At 41.5% G+C, this 12950-nt stretch overlaps 1 protein-coding gene across 4 annotated transcripts in view; it reads left to right on the plus strand.

The window, feature by feature from the left end:
• The window catches only part of PLCB4 (phospholipase C beta 4), a 326117-nt gene that overhangs the window by 48364 nt on the left and 264803 nt on the right, over positions 1 to 12950 (plus strand). For all 4 annotated transcript variants that reach the window (XM_056567843.1, XM_056567845.1, XM_056567846.1 and 1 more), the window contains exon 2: positions 1277 to 1333. The gene's annotated coding sequence lies outside the window, so the exon portion shown is untranslated. The remainder of the gene's footprint in view (positions 1 to 1276; positions 1334 to 12950) is intronic.

The raw sequence follows: 12950 nt of genomic DNA on the forward strand, positions 1-12950 counted from the left end.
TACTAAAAGGATGATTGCACAGGGGTTATCTATACCACAAAGCCCTTCCAACAAGGGCCACCATTGATAACATTAATAATGGGAGTTATAGTTTTGCAAAACCTGAAGGCACCTTGGTTGAGAAACACTGTCCTAATTATTAAAAGGGGCACAGGGAAAACATAAAAACATGCTTACCCAGCCCCGCTCCCCATTGTCGCAGTTCTCATTCTCCTCCGTGCAGTCCCGGTATCTTCTCTGTGCTCCCGACAACCAGCTGGTTCCAGGACCTTTCCCATTTAGCAAATCAGGGTCATGTGTCATGCCAGTGATTGGCTGAGCAGAAGGGTCCTGAAAGTCCCCTAAAACACCAGACTGCATGAAGGAGAACGCGATTTACAACAGATTTACTGGGAACCGAGGCTAGGTAAGCATCAGGTTTTTTTTAGTTATATTTCCCACCCCACTCCCTGGAACAACATTATTGGAGGATATGTGACACGGAGGGTGGGGTAGATGTGACATGTGGAGTAGATGTGACATGGGGAGTAGATGTGATAGGGGGGGGGGATGTGACATGGGAGGGATGTGACAAGGTGGGAGATGTGACAAAGGGGAGATGTTTCAAAGGGGGAGATGTGACATATGGGGGGATGTGACACTGGGGGATTGACATTAAATGGGGGGGAATAGAGGTGAAATGATCATGTATACATGAAATGGGGTAGATGTGAAATGGTGGTGTGGACATGAATTGTGGTGTGTGGATGTGAAATGGGGGAAATGTGAACTGGGGGGATAGACAGGAAATGTGGGGATTTCATCATTTGTTTATTATATCGCAATCATAATCATTATTTTCCCCCAAATCGTGCTTTTCAGAGATGTTGTCTTTTTAGCATTGGGTGGAAAAAATTCAGATGACAGCTGTGAAAATGGTGAAATGACTGCAATCTGACTGTAATGTATTCAGCATCAATACCCTCTGCTATTCAGCCTGTAATGAAGTGAGGTCAATTACTATTACTGTGTTATATTGTGCAAATGTTATTCACTTAGCCTTTGGAGAAGAGGTAGAGCCAGGGTCCTCCATGCAGGATCCTTTTTATCTTCATTGTATGGATGGAACTTGTTTGCTCTGGCAGACTCTCATTCGTATGACTAGGAGCCCTATGTGTGGGCTTTATTCTGACACAACACCCTGGTCCTGCCAGTGCATAAACAGTCCGTCGCTGTGTGATGTCTGTGCACGTCAGCTATAATATGTCTGCTTATGCATAATCTTTCTGTCTTGTAGGAAACATGGATTTTTTACAATGAGTGGTTTGCAATATTAGTTACCTACGTCATCAAGGTAAGTGGATTTATTCTTAACTTTTTTTTAATTACCACTTAAAGAAGCACTCCAGGTATATCCCCCCCCCCCCATATCATGCCCATTCACTATCATTAATTGTACAGTGCCATCTGTTTCATTTAAGCACAGCTGCATCTATGCGTTTTGGTACTCAAATTTGGTGTGATCTCCATTATAACCTACTGAAAGTCACAGTTCTTGATGTGTCAGAGTGGGATTTTAGTATACACAGCTCCCTTTACATAAACCATAAACTAAAATTCAGGCCAGTAAAGAGTTGGGAGGGGTTTCAACAAATCTGCACCAAGATAAGATTGGGGACCCCAGGGGTGTAGGATATACTGTATAGTATTTATGCACACCCCCTAAGGCTGTTTCTACACATTGTTGCTTTTTTAAATTTTTGCTGTGGTTTCCTCAATTTTCATCACAGCCTAAAGTCTTTAAATTTTTATAAAACTCCGCAATTGTGATTATAGTTACTATTGCCAATATTTAAATAAGAAAAAGCATCAAAACTGCACATAATGTGAACTGATCCCAATCCACTTACGACCCTTATGATTTCACCTGGCTGAAACTCAGCTCTAGCAGCCTGACTAGATGGAAAGTGCAATGATCAAATACCACACCCTCAGCTGGAGGATTAATGGGAAATAAGCAGAATTACAGACCCACAAGTAAGCACAAGACATACACAAGAACATCTACATTATTCTCTAATAATAGCTTATACTACACTATGTAGGCTAAAAAGAATTTAAAAATCTGGAAGTGCATTTTTAAATTTCCCAATCTTTTGGTTGCTCTTAAGTTGTATAATTTTTTTTATTTTTGTGTCTATCAGGTGTAAGTAATGATACACATGTAGCAATGTGGAGTATATTGTTGTAAAGTACACAATACATGATGCTAGGAATGGTGTGATATTATCAGTATAAACCTCAAAAATCCCTACTGCCCATTGTCAACTTGGTGATATAATTTTTGATAATATTTATGGTGTTACAACAGGCACAGGACCTCAAAGTTCATTCCAGAATTGTTTGCCTTAAAGTGCATGACTCTCTATTGGAGAAGTAGAAATACTGACATGCCGCAGGTCATGCATTAAAATATTTCTTCGAGGTAATATTCTTGCATTCCATCATCATTTGTGTTCACGTGAAGTTAGTCAACCAGCGGTATGGCTTTATAGTAGCAGCTAATATCGGCGTGTAATGCTGGCGCCTGCTTCCAACACAGTTCCCTAGAATTCCTCTGTTAATGACACATATAGCACATGTAGACTAGTTTATCCGGTATAGCTGTGACGGTAAAGAGAGCAGTGACGGTAAAGTAATTGTGCAACAAAAGATTTTAACTCGATAACTAGAATTTTCCCAGCAGAGCTTGATTTTCAGGTTTTGTCTTTAAAAATGTTAAAACATTTTTTATTCTTTTTGTCCTTATTTTAGTGGGAAATTTTTTTTTTTTTTTTTTAATATATACCATGTTGCCGCAAGTAGGTGACAGTGTAAAAGAAACTGTAGTAACATGGTAGGATTAAACAAAGCTTGGCGATGACCAAAATGGCTGCTATTACAGCCCAATATTTGATGTATAAACTGGTCGTGTCAGCCGTGAATATTTCAGGCCAGGACTGTTTTTATAAGGACAAAGCTGACTTTATGTATGATAAGCTGGTTAAAGTGTACCTGACACTTTAAAAAACTTTTGACATGTCCTAGAGACAGGTCAAAAGTTTTTTAATCGGTTGGGGTCTCAATGCTGAGGCCTCCACCGATCACGAGAACGAGCCAGAATAAATGCATGGTTGTAGACAATAGTACTTTACTCCCTGGCACACAACAATCAATCTTTGTCTCGATGCCCCTAGTCTTATAATGGAGCAGCAAGACAAAAATCTATGACCCAGGATCGGTCGGATATTAGGGTGGGAGGATAAGATATGAGGACAGAATAGAAGGATAGGATACAAGGTCAGGAAAAGAGGACAGGATATAAGGAAGAGAAATGAGGACAGGATATAAGGAAGAGAAATGAGGACAGGATACAAGGTCAGGAAATGAGGACAGGATATGAGATCGGGATATGAGGAGGGGATGTTGGGTTGGGAAATTGAGGAGGGGATTTGAAGACAGAGCATCATTGTTGCTTTTCCTCTCCCTCGAGAGTTTAGGTAGGTAACTGGATAGATTCGCCATTCACATCTCCTGAAAATTGACAGTCCCATTGGTTGATGCCCAGCTTTGTCAGAACATGATAAAACTCAGACGCAGTTGATATAACCTAAAAAAAAAACTTGGCAGGAAATGCCCTTTAAATCTAGTCCCTGTCGCGGCGTATAGTCAGCAGGAATTCTCTCTGTATAAGAATGCATTTGTCACATGGATTTATTCTGTGCTGCATAATACATTACGCTGATCCCAGTCTGTAACCTACAGAGCCCCCCAAGGAGTGTATAGCAGATATGTATGTACAAGGGATTAGAACCCACATAGATCAGAACTGGGACACAGTGGGTTCATTTGTAAAGAGCCAAATAGGCAGATGAAGGAATAGTGTTCCTTTTATCAAGTACACTGACTTATGCGGGAGGACAGATAACCTTGCTGCAAGGAATATTTTAATGCCATTATCACAGATAGAAGTTAGATGAAAGGTATGAAAGATGACAAGTATGAAAAAGAAATGCTTGTGGGACTACGGACGGAGTCATTCCCCAATGGAGAGGCTTTTTATGCTCTCATTAGGCAGAGTATACAAGATAAGATGTTTTGCTGTTTGTTACTCTTTTGCTTTTTAACCATTTAGCAAAGAGCAGTAAAGACCTTCATAAAAATGTGCAATAAAGTAAATATTGTGCAATCCCTTCTTTATGCTATCCCTTCCTTGACTATAGTAAAGTGGGGGGTGTATTCATTTACTGTGTCATGAGGGTTGGGGGACACAATGCAATAAAAATCTTTATCTGGAACAAGCAATCAATCTGCAATAGGCTTATTGGCTTTGTAACTCTTTTAGGGTATGTCTACTTTTTTGCAACAATTTATAATAATATTATTTTGTTAATGTTTCTCAGGGGTGTGGAAATTTTATTAAAAAAAACTACTTGTCCACGGGACTAAAACGGAGCAAAATCTACTTGTCCCTCATGACGATCCACTTGTCCGGACCAGTTTTTGCTTTTACAATCTAAATTTTTCCTCCTCTCCCTATAATAACCATAACTACCTACTATAATGATAACTTTTAATTTTTCAATAACATTCTTCAAACCAAAAAAAAAAAAAAATAATAATAATAATATATATATATATATATATATATATATATATATATATATATATATGAAATCGGTGAAGTGAAATTGAAATAATAAAAGATAATTTTGCAAATTTGTTGTTTTTCTTTTCTACACCATTTACCTTGTGGTTGAGCTAACATGTTATTTTGATACTTTAGGTCGCCTGATTACAACAATACGCGATGTGTATAGTCTCCGTCATGTTTTACTAATTAAAAAAAAAATCTGAACTTTTTCAACTTTTTTTTAAATTGCATTTTTTGACCCCTGTAGTTTAAAAAAAAAAAAAAAAAAAAAAAAAATTCTGCATACCAGGCTGTATGAGGGCTAATTTTTTGTGCCAAAATCAGTTTTTTTGTATCGGTACTATTTTGGTATTGATCTGACTTTTTAATCACTTTTTTTACTTTTTTTTCTGGGATATAATAAAAATTGTAAATCTATGGTTTGGTAATTTTTTTTACAGTTACCTCATTTACCGTATGGGATACATAATGTTTTTAATAGTTGGTACAATTACACACGCAGCGATACTAAATATGTTTATTTTTATTATGTTTACATGTTTTTATATAGGAAAAGGGGGTGATTTGAACTTTTAACATGGAAGGTGTGTGTCTTTTAAACTTTTATTAAAACTTTTTTTTATTTTTACACTTTAGTAGACTTTCGAGATGAATCATTAGATTCCTTATACAGATCAATAGAGTTCTATTGAACTCCATTGATCTGTGTGCTCTGCGCTCCATTGATAGAGCCTAGTCCAGCCATGCTCTTATCAATGACAGAGCCACGATCACCAGGGCTGGCTATAAGCGGCGGCCCCCGGCTATTGAGAACAGCCGGGGGCTGCAGAGTACGGAGCGGGCAGGAGTTCGGAGCCTGCTCAATACAGACTGCTAAGCGCTGCCGTGCTGGTCAGGTCCGACTCTGCTTGTCCAATGCAGGGCTAAGGGCCGAAAAAATTCACGCGCCCGGAACTGCATGTCCCGGGCGTCGGGCGACAGGAATTCCACATCCTTGGTTTTTGTATACATACACTGCTCAAAAAAATAAAGGGAACATTTAGATAACACATCCTAGATCTGAATGAATGAACTAATCATATTAAATGCTTTCGTCTTTACATAGTTGAATGTGCTGACAACAAAATCACACAAAAATTATCAATGGAAATCAAATTTATCAACCCATGGAGGTCTGGATATGGAGTCACACTCAAAATCAAAGTGGAAAACCACACTACAGGCTGATCCAACTTTGATATAATGTCCTTAAAACAAGTCAAAATGAGGCTCAGTAGTGTGTGTGGCCTCCACATGCCCGTATGACCTCCCTACAATGCCTGGGCATGCTCCTGAGGAGGTGGCGGTCTCCAGAGGGATGTCCTCCCAGACCTGGACTAAAGCATCTGCCAACTCCTGGACAGTCTGTGGTACAACGTGGCATTGGTTGATGGAACGAGACATGATGACCCAGATGTGCTCAATCGGATTAAGGTCTGGCGAACGGGCGGGCCAGTCCATAGCATTGATGGCTTCCTCTTGCAGGAACTGCTGACACACTCCAGCCACATGAGGTTTAGCATTGTCTTGCATTATGAGGAACCCAGGGCCAACCGCACCAGCATATGGTCTCAAAAGGGCTCTGAGGATCTCATCTCGGTACCTAATGGCAGTCAGGCTACCTCTGGCAAGCACATGGAGGGCTGTGTGGCCCCCCAAAAAATGCCACCCCACACCATTACTGACTCACCGCCAAACTGGTCATGCTGGAGAATGTTGCAGGCAGCAGAACATTCTCCACAGCGTCTCCAGACTCTGTCACGTCTGTCACATTTGCTAAGTGTGAACCTGCTTTCATCTGTGAAGAGAACAGGGGGCCAGTGGCAAATTTGCCAATCTTGGTGTTCTCTCGCAAATGCCAAACTTCCTGCACAGCGTTGGGCTGTAAGCACAACCCCCACCTGTGGACGTCTGGCCCTCATACCACCCTCATGAAGTCTGTTTCTGACTGTTTAAGTGGACACGTGCATTTGTGGCCTGCTGGAGGTCATTTTGCAGGGCTCTGGCAGTGCTCCTGCTGCTGGGTTGTCACTCTCCTACGGCCTCCTCCACATCTCCTGATGTACTGGCCTGTCTCCTGGTAGTGCCTTCATGCTCTGGACACTACGCTGACAGACGATGCAAACCTTTTTACCACAGCTCGCATTGATGTGCCATCTTGGATGAGCTGCACTAACTGACCAAAACATCATCCAGGAAGCATCGGAACTAAGAAGTGATCTGTGGTCGCCACCTGCAGAACCACTCCTTTATTGGGGGTGGCTTGCTAATAGCCTATAATTTCCACCTGTTGTCTGTTTCATTTACACAACAACATGTGAAATTGATTGTCAATCAGTGTTGCTTCCTGAGTGGACAGTGTGATTTCACAGAAGAGTGATCAACTTGGAGTTTCATTGTGTTGTATAAGTGTTTTCTTTATTTTTTTGAGCAGTGTATATTGGAATGCTATTTTTAACCTAACAAAAATAAATATATTTTCAGGAAGGTACTGCTAAGTCCCACTGGCTCTTCCCAGCACTCTCAGCCTCCTCCTGCTTCTTGTGATGGGGCAGTTATGCAGGCGCTGCCTACTCAGCCAATCACTGGGTTAGGTGAGTCATCAATGTGGCTAATGATTGGCTGTGCAGGCAGTCCCTGCATGGAACCACATTACAGAAAACAGGAAGAAGCTGAGAGCATCAGGAGCTTGTGGGTCTTCAGCGGTGGGGGATAGGGGCAGGTGAATAAGCTTCATTTTCTGTATTTTGGAAGCACCTATGCCCCTTTCTAAAATATTTGTGTTCCTGGACAACCCCTTTCACCCCTGCAATAATATGGTATCTGACCTTTTCTCTTTGTAGTGGCAAAATCAGGTTAAGAAGAAGCTAAAGCCCAAAAGAATACTTTGAGTTTCATGCATATTGCACTACTGTGAAATGGGTTGTTGAACTTGGAAAGAGACTCTAAAGAAGTGACCATTTAACCCCTTCCTTGTTGATGTTCTAAATGACACTACCTTTATGAGACCGTATGTGTTTCTCACTCGTGTAACAGGCTCTTATCACTGATGGTGGCATAGACATATTTCATACCTTCTTGTGACTTGTATGAGAAAATCTAATTTCTCCCTTATAATTCTATATAAGGGGCATGTACTGCACAGCACAATAAGACTGTTCTGGCTGTGGTATGAGATAGGAGCTTAGGAGGCAATATAAAAGAGATTAGGAATCTGTATCTTTACTTAGAGAGTAGTTGATTAAATTGGCAGGATACCAAGACAAGAACATCAGAACCATTTTCCATAAAGTGACATTTCTATATATGTAAGCCTTTTTAAAAGCTGTTCATTTCCTTACCTTTGGACATTTGACTCTTGCTATTTTGCAAGAATATCAGGACACAAACATGTGTTTTGGAGAATCATACACATTAGATACTGAGCTGGTCCAGCCGAAATCAGCAGGTTTGGCTTACTTTCCTCTAATGTCTAAGGGGTCCTTATTGCCTAATGGCCTAAGTTATTGCATGTAAAGAAAATAAAAAAAATACTGTCATATGGATGCAGAAGAAGTTTGGTTCAGATTTTTCCACCCTCCTAGATGATACAATTATAGCTATTCTAAGGATAGGCCAATAAAGGGGTTGTCTGTTGAAAGAAAAAAAAACTATGTATGGTGTCAAAAATAATAAAGCAACTTACTACTAATGTTATTAGCCAAAGTGGATATCGTCCATATCAGCTGTGCTGTCTGGCTTGTTGCCATGACATCACATTACACTTTGTGAAGCAGTCTGGTCCTATCTCCCCTTCTATCTGCTCATGATAGGATCAGTGATGTTAAAGGTGGGGGACTCATATTACTGCTCATTAGATTTATAACTCATTAAGTAAGGCAGCAGAAAACCCTTTCTCATTCACAGTAGTTTCCATCATAACAGGCTTACTGCTGCCTTATCTATTGAGTCTTCAATCTAATCAGCAGCAATACAAGCCCTCTCCCCCCCCCCCCCCCATCTTCACATTACTGGTCTTGAGCAGACATGAGGGGAGGGGGGTGCAGATACATTAGTTCTGCATTCAAAGTGTGGCATCATGTCACAGCTACAAGCCAGACAGCTCAGACGATACAGAAGATATTTGCCCTGTGGCTAACAACATTATATTAGTAAGTGGCTTTACACAAAATACCAATAATTGTAAACCTATAAGCCAATAATTTTTTTTGTATGTACCTAGCATTTGGTATCTACATTCTTTGACTCTTGACTGGATTACACCATGCCGTTATATAATAGAGGGGGAAAGGTTATGGAAATATTGGAGAGTCATATTAATAAGTGTTTTATTGCATAACAGGAAAATCCTTTGACACCCGCCACACGAGGCACATGGTAATTGGAGACAATGTAGGCATGTTTTCATTACACGAGAATGAGTTCTGAGGATAAATGGAAACATAATCTATCCCTCTTGATAATACCGCTTTTCCTACTGCAAATCTCCGAGCGGTTGTAGACTAGTGTTTTTTAATTTGTATATTCAAAGCCTATTTGCATTCATAGCTCTTTGTGGTAAACATGAAGAGCGTGCAGGAGTGCAGCGTAATTGCTTCCCCTTATCTGCCTGCCACAAACTCCTGGGGATAGGAATGTTTAGGAGTAGGGAACAAAGTTTATGAAGAAGGGAACCAACTGCACTCCGCACGTTGCTAAGCTCATATCAAAGGGGCTTTTTTTTAGGGAACTTTGAAAGGCTGTGCACGGAGCTGGCACCGGATTAGACCTGCTCTGTGATTTGTTTTTATTAGACAAATCAGTTACTGAGTCAATGTTTGGATATGAGTTTTTGCTTTATTGGTTCCTAGTAAACTGGAGAAAATTGAACTGTTCTGCATTTATAGAAATCACAGTACTGTTAATGATTTGACACTTTATGACATTCCCCTTCCAGTTTTGACAGATTTAAGGACAAACTCATAACCGCATGGCAAAGTAGAGTGTGGCGGCAATAAATTCTAAAGGGGGTCTTCACTTGCAGACATTTCCGACAAATGATTTTGGAGTGTTAGCTTACTTGGGACCAAAATCTATGTATCTTCTTGGTCAGTGGTCACCAAGATACCGAACGTTGGAGCTGGTGCCGGGAGCTTGTGACGTCATAGCCCTACTCCCTCATGATGTCACGCCCGCCCCCTAAATGCAAGTCTATGGGAGGGGGCGTGACAGCCATCACGCCCCCTCCCATAGACTTGCATTGAGGGGGCAGGGCGTGACATCATGATGGGGTGGGGCTATGACTTCACGAGCTCCCGATGTTGGTTTCAACGTTTGGAACAGTTTGTTCCAAATGCTGAGCAGCAGAGTACCCCTTCAAGGACAATTCTCTTGATATGGGATAATGTCTAATGGAGAGTCTGCCTTAGATACAGCACATGCCCACCGATACAGGGCACCTCTCCTGAACTCGCCGCTGCACTATCAATTATACAGCGCATTTCCATACGCCGGCCAGCACGTAGGACGGCAGGGACTAATAAGTCATTATCATCTCTGGTGGTTTCCTAGGAACCTTGACAAATTACTGCACGCCTTAGAAGCCAGCTGGTAGCCAGGCAATAAGAACGTCCATAGACATCAAAAGAAACAAAAACATAAAAGGTTAAGCTCCAATTCTATACTCCTAATCACTTTCGGGGACATTTATCATTGTTGCTTTGGTAAACTAGTTCTAAAGGCATTTTTTTTGCTTTACTTTTGCTTGTCTGCAACATATTTATTATAATATCACAGGGGGTTAGCAAAACAAACAAGTCGCATCTCAGACCTGGAGCAGACTTGCAACTTTTTGTAAGGGATTTGCGACTTTCGCACATCATAAATTCGTATCCACTGCAAAGTAAAAACTGTAATTTGGTTAGGTACGGCTGTTTAATACATTTTGCTCCCCCACAAAAGTTGCACAAAAAAGTGCTTAGTTGCATGTGCAACATTTTGTGCGCATGGAGTAAGCAAAAAAAATGGCTCTAAATACCTTGATAAATATCCCCCTTTTGCTTTTTGACTCCTGTGACCTGTTCATCTCTGTTAGAGAGCCAGCCAAAGACTAAACAAATAAAACCAAAGACTGTAATTGAGAAACCAAATATACTTTTCAGTGGTTTGGAGATGTAGTATTAAAGGGGTATTCCAGGATTTTCTTTTATTTGACTATGTTACGGGGCTGTAATTTTAGTGTGATTCATAATATTGTCTGTACCTGTGTTTGACGGCAGTTCTTATGTGATATTTGCCCTGATGTTTATTTTTTGCAGCATACAAAATGAGTGCTGTCTTAGCTTTTCCCAGGTTGCAGTGGGTCCCGAGACATTGCATCACTAATAACAAGTTGAGTTTCAATGGGTTGATTGACTGCTGGGTGGGAGGGAAGTCAATCTTCGCAGGGCTGCAGCTCAGGTGTGCTTCAATGGGCTGATGTGTGGGGGAAGAAAAGTGACCTCACACTTACAAACAAGGCATCCTTGGACTTGTAGTTGTAGGGAGAGAACTCCAACAGGGAATAGCCATTTCACAAAAAGAAAGCAGCAGCATTAAGGTGAATGCACAACACAGCCATTTAGCCCAAAGACAAGCACAAATCCTATCTTGGCATGTCCATTACTGCCTGGCAGGTAAGTGCTAAAGTCCCCTTATGGTGGATAACCCCTTTAATAGTACAGTGGTCCCTCAACATACGATGGTAATTCGTTCCAAATGACCCTTTGTTAGTTGAAACCATCGTATGTTGAGGGATCCATGCAATGTAAAGGATAGGAATTTATACTCACCTGTCCCCGCCGCTCTGGACCATCACCGCTGCCCTGGATGTCGCCTTCCATCGCTGTCACCGCGTCCCCGGGGTGTCCCCTCCGCTCCGGACCGTCTCTGCTGCCCGGGATCGTCGCTCTTCATCACTGTCATCACGTCGCTGCGCACACGGCTCCTATTGGATGACGGGACGTGATGACGACGAAGGAGAGTGACGGTGATGCAGCGGAGCCCGAAGAGGACGGTCCGGAGTTGCGGGGACAGGTTAGTGATCATCACCGGACCACACTGGGCACCTTAAACGGCCATCCGGCGGCAGCTGAAGTAGTCTGCGCTGCCGGATAGCCGTTTATGTTATGGCCCCGACATACAAAAGCATCGTATGTTGATGCTGCCTTCAACATGCGATGGCCTCTGAGAGGCCATCGTATGTTGAAATTATCGTATGTCGGGGCCATCGTATGTCGTGGGGATCACTGTACTATTAAAGAGGTATTCTGGTGAAATTTTTTTTTATATAAACTGGCTCCACAAACAGATTTGTAAATTATTTCTATAAAAAAATCTTAATCCCTCCAGTACTTATCAGCTGCTTAAATTGAGTTGTTCTTTTCTGTGTGACCACAGTGCTCTCTGCTGACACCTCTGTCTGTCTCAGGGAATGTCCAAAGCATTAGAGGTTTGCTATGGGGATTTGCTCCTACTCTGGACAGTTCCTGAGACAGACAGAGGTGTCAGCTGAGAGCAATGTGGTCAGACAAAAGAACAACTTAACTTCAGCAGCTGATAAGTACTGGTAGGATTAAGATTTTTTAATAGAAGTAATTTACAAATCTGTTAAACTGTCTGGAGCAAGTTGATATGATAAAAAAAAAAAATAAAAAAATCACCGGAATACCCCTTTAATGTTTCTCTGGCAGCATTCAGTAACACTTCTGAGGGACAAATAGCTCAATGGGGCCAGCCAAAAGCTGTGTTTCCACTGTTTGCCCAGATTAACACTTGAGACATAATGTGTTGTGCTATGGAGGGGCAGTAGGGTTGACAGATATCCCAGCAACGTCTAAAAATAACTTTGGAAAAAAAGTTTCCGTTATGTTTTTCTTCCTAACATCTAATAAAAGAAGGCGTCTTTACAATGATCTGAGAGGTTAGACCTTTAATCTGATCTGGGGAGAGCTTACAGGTTGGTTGGGCCGTGGCCAGAAAGCGGTAGATATTGTTCTGCAGGGTTCAGCGCGGTGTTTGAGCGTTAGTCAAATATTTATTGTCAGTAAATAAATGACTGAGCTGTCAGACTCGCCTGTTAAGTTTTTATTTGTTGGGGATTTCTTTTTCTCTATTACAGTTATAGAAATCCTAAGGTCACGTTCGGTGACAGTGTAAGTCAGTGGTCTCCACACTGTGGACCTCCAGCTGTTGCATGCCTAGACAGCCAAGGGATGCTGGG

Source organism: Hyla sarda, chromosome 3 (assembly GCF_029499605.1).
Source record: "Hyla sarda isolate aHylSar1 chromosome 3, aHylSar1.hap1, whole genome shotgun sequence".
Classification (NCBI taxonomy): Eukaryota; Metazoa; Chordata; class Amphibia; order Anura; family Hylidae; genus Hyla; species Hyla sarda.